This window comes from Coloeus monedula, assembly GCF_965178545.1.
Source record: "Coloeus monedula genome assembly, chromosome: 35".
In the NCBI taxonomy this organism is placed as follows: Eukaryota; Metazoa; Chordata; class Aves; order Passeriformes; family Corvidae; genus Coloeus; species Coloeus monedula.
Window position 1 is genome coordinate 1,814,348 of NC_138815.1, and position 4,759 is coordinate 1,819,106.

Below are 4,759 nucleotides of genomic sequence, written 5' to 3' on the forward strand. Positions count from 1 at the left end.
TGTCCTTCACAGAAGTGGCCAGATTGAGTTCTAACTGGGCTTTTGCCTCTCTACTTTTTTTTCCTACATGACCTAAAAACTCCCTTAAACATTTCCTGAGATACCTTGTTGGGGAAGACGAAACAGGAAGGCCTTATAAATATGATTGCCTGACAGAAGATTTTGGGAATATGAAAACTATAAGTGACATCGAAATGAAAGCCACCTTTGAGATACCAAGTCTTAGTTACTGAACAACTGGAAAACAATGGTATGGCCAACTGAAGGTAATCCCCTCTTGATTGAACAATACCCTCTGCTTGCAGGCAGGTCCAAGGGTCAGAGCAGACCCTACTAGCTCAGCAGAAGGGGTCCAAAGAGTAGTTTTTAGAAGTTAAGATGTAACACTCTATGGTAATATAAGAACTCTTATAGGCTGTATGTAAATGCTAGAGGATTTGTATCTTGTATTAGATTGGTTAGTGACAATTAGAATATTCAGTACAGAAGATGATTTATTGTATTGTAACCAGGACTTCAGACACTCTTACTATACACACTCTTACTATACACTCTTACTATACTCTCTTACTAGACACTTTTTACTACACTCGTGCTCTCTCTTACTATACACTCTTACTATACACTCTTACTGTAGACTCTTACTATTCTCTCTTTGCTTACCCACTTACTCTCTTGCTCTCTTGGGCCTGCTCAGAGCTGCCAGCTGCAGCTCTAAGCAGTGCCCCTGTACCCACACCCTTTGCAATAAACCGCATGTTCCAAGATCTGACTACAGAGATCTCTCGTCACCATCCACCCGTCTCCATCCGTCCCATCCGTCCGTCTACGCCCGGTCCCGACCGACCGAACCACCCAAGCTCCTACAATACCTGACCCTCCTTCCAAAGGTGATGCACCCTCTTTTTTCCCTGAGTGCCTTCAAAAGCTCCTTGCCCATCCAGGCTGTTTGTTTTCCTCGTTGGTTCATCTTTTGGCACACAGGGACAGTCTGTTCCTGCGCCTTCACGATTTCTGTTCTGAAGCACTTCCATCTTTCCTGGACCCCTTTGTTTTTAAGGGCTGCTTCCCAAGGAACTCTCCGAATAAGTCTCTTGAATGGGCCAAAGTCTGCTGTGGCTTTTGTGCAGGCGGACAGAACAGCACACACTTGTTGTAATCCAAAGTGGTAGAAGTTTTGATTTTCTCTCCTGCTATTCTTACACCTCTTCACAATGGCTGTGGCCTATTGAGATTGGCTGCTGAGCAAACAATGACAAGGCTGTCTAACAAGCAATGACCATTCAGGCAGTAAAACAATCAGCTGTACAAGCAAAGGTAGAGCTGCTACATATGATCCACAAGCTTTTCCTTGTACACTCTCAAGGTCCCATTACAAGAACATCCTCTCCTTGTGTCCAGAACATCTTCTCTCATGGATTATCTTCTGGGCCTTCTCTGTGGCTTTCACTGAAGCTGCAAAATGTCCCTGTCATATTCTCACGGGTCAATTCTGACTGTCTTTAGGTCTCATTCTGTGAGGCCCCAGTCCAGCTGTCAGCCTCATCAGCCCAGCAGTGAGATTTGTGTCCCCTGGCTGTGGCTGCTGTCCCTGGCACTGAGGCCCATGAGCAGACACCAGTTCCTGCCAGCCCCAGGGCTTGTGGCCTCCTCCCGCAGCCCACTGAGCTTTGGAGGGCTCCTGCTGCTCTCCTGCCCTCCCCATCCCACACCCCACATCCCAGTGCTGCGGGACAGCCACGAGCATCCTGTGAGGCCACCGATGCCCATTGCCAGGGGATGGGGTCAGGGCTTGGCTGTGCTGCTTGGCCAAGCCCAGGCAGGGCTTTCACAGCCCCATCCCAGAGCCCATTTCCCACCTGGAGCCGGGGGTGCCTCTGAGTTCTGCTTCCCCAGCCCCAGGGACGCTCTCCTTGTCTGCTCATTGCCCCCACGGTCTCTTGGCAGCGATGGCCTCAGTGGGGGCTGCTGACATCCTCAGCAACCTGGAGGTTGCTGCTCAATTTTACTTCTGCAGAGGCTTCTTCAGCCTTCAGCTCTTCAGGTCAGGAATTCAGTGCCAAAGGACCATTAACATTCAAAACACCCTCACAAGAAAAGCCCCCGGGAATCTCTAGAGTCTTCAATTCTTTTGTGGTAATTAGAGCGATTCCAGAAGTGTTTTCAAAGTGAACATATTATATTAAAAAATTAATGAAATAGTATCTTTTTCCACAGTTTATTCTTTTCCTGTTTATACATTAACAATTCAAAACACCCTAACAGGACAAGCCCCTGGGAATCATTTCTGCCTTCAATTCTTTTGTGGTTAATTAGACAGATTTCAGAAGTCTATTCAAAGTGAATGTACTGTGGTAACAATACAAGGAGAAATTATTTCTCTTCTGTGCCCTGTTTACCTTCTTCCTGTTATACACTGATATCGGGGATCTCCAGCTGATATTGATCCTGGCTCCTCCTAATGCAGTCGGAATAGATCTGAACATCAAGGCCCTTTATGGCTGACAATCAATCACACTTTGTCCCTACCCCCACCCCACCATTTCCCTCATCCAACCCCTGGCACTCAGAGCAGCCTCGTGCAAATCTGAGCTTCCTCCACTCCAGGCTGTGCCTGCAGCTTTCAGCTCCTTGGCACCAACTCCCACCTGCTCTCCTTGGAGAAGGAGCTGCCCGAGACACAGAGGGATGTTCATTTCTTGTTAGCAAACAGAACCAAGGGAAGGCACAGCTCCATAAAAAACAGAAGTCCAGCCCAAGGAGTGCTGGGGAATGGAGTCACATCCAGGGCTGGCCCCAGGGCTCAGCATTGGGGCCAGCTCAGTTCAATCTCTTTCTTGCTGATCTGGACGAGGGCATCAAGGGCACCCTCAGCCAGGTCCCAGGTGACCCCAGGCTGGCTGGGAGTGTGGCTGTGCTGGAGGGCAGGAAGCTCTGCAGAGGGACCTGGACAGGCTGCAGCGATGGGCCCAGGACAGCTGGATGAGGTTCACCAAGGCCAAGGGCCGGGTCCTGCCCTGGGCTCACAACCACCCCAAATCCCTGGCCGGGCCCTGCCCCTGATCCCCACAGCCTGTCCTGTTCCCTTCACCCCTCCATTGCCAGGGACTTTCTGGGACAGGGGAGCTCTGCTCTGGGTATGGAGGGAGGTCTGAGTGCCACCACTGGAGTGGGAACCACAACTCATCAGGTTTGTGTCCTTTGGGGTCAGGAACTGCTGAGACTCAGAGGCACAGAAAGTTTCTCTTCATGGCCCACATCAAAAAATGTAAACATGATACAATTTAAAAACCATCAAAACTCTTCCCTCAGCTTTGAGAGAGGTCCCAGCAACATCTGAATTTTCCACCATTCTCAAGGGATTTCTATAAAGGAACAGTTTTATACAAAGGCATAAGAAAAGGTGATTCTAAAAGATAGAAACACAATTAAGGTGTTGACTGATGAGTTATTTAAACTTCAGAAAGTCTAGGAAACTCCCCGATGCTCCAAGTGTGAAGGCAGTCAATGGAGAGGCACTGGAATGAACTAGAGAGGAACTGGAGGAGGAAATCTGGGAGCAATGGGAAGGACACAGATCCTGCTGCTCTGGTGAACAGATGTCCTTAGACATGGCCATTAAACAGGAGAGGTGGAAACACCTGAGTGAAGAGGGACATGAAATAATAGACAGAATAGTGGTAACACAAGGAGAGGGGAAGATCAGTGTTTCTTCTCCTGCCATCCGTACACATCCTGGAAATTCCTGTTCTCTCCTGGTGGGAAAATTTGCCATTTCCTAAAAGCACTCAAATGACCCAGCTAATGAGGATGTGCTCGTGCACCTCGCAAGCTGCAGGTCCTTGACAGCCCCAGAGGGCTCCTGTCCCATAAACATCTGCTCTGCTCCAGTCTGAAACAGGGAGCAGCATCGTCCTGAGATCATCAGAGAGCTGAGGCTGGAAGGGACCTCAGCAAGTCTGCAGCCCAACCTGGCAGAAACTGGCTCAGACCAAGGCTTGATTTGCTCTGGATTAGAAAATCCCAAAGGACAGGAATGGGGCAGCATCTCAGCACCTGGCTGAGCCCATGGGAACAAAGGCTTCCTCATGTCCTGGCTGAACCTCCCCTCATTCCCCTGCCACCCATTGGCTTTTGTCTCCCACCAGGCCCCCGGGGAAGAGCCTGGCTCTGTGTTCTCCATCACCTCCTGGGTGGCACTGCCAGGCTGGGATGAGGAGCCCCTCAGCCTTCCCTTCTTGGGGCTGGACAAGGCCAGCTCCCTCAGCCTCTCCTCAGAGCCAAAGGGCTCCAGCCCCAGCTTGGAGGCCCTTCCCTACCCCTGCTCCAGCTGCCAGACATCTTTGCTGCCCTGGGGAACCCAAACCAGGCCACAGTGACCGGGATAATGCACGTCCTTGATGTCCTGGTCACACAGCCCCGGCCCCTTTTCCCCATGTCCAGCTCTGGGGGTTGATTTGTGGAACCTCCTTGGGGGAGGCTGCAGCGCTGGGGGACAGGAGGGAGCTGGGGGGAGAGGGGACCCTGCTCTGCACGAGCAGCAGGGGAGACTTCTCTGGGGGGTGGAAATTTGCGGGGGGCCGGAGCGGAGTGACCAACCCAGTGACCTCCCACAGCCTCTCTGTGATGTCACACAGCCCCCCTGTGATGTCACAGCCCACTCTGCTATCACAGTTTGCTCTAGGATTTCACAGCCCTCTCTGTGATGCCACGGCATGCTCTGCGATGTCTCACAGCCCCCCTGGGATATCACAGCCCA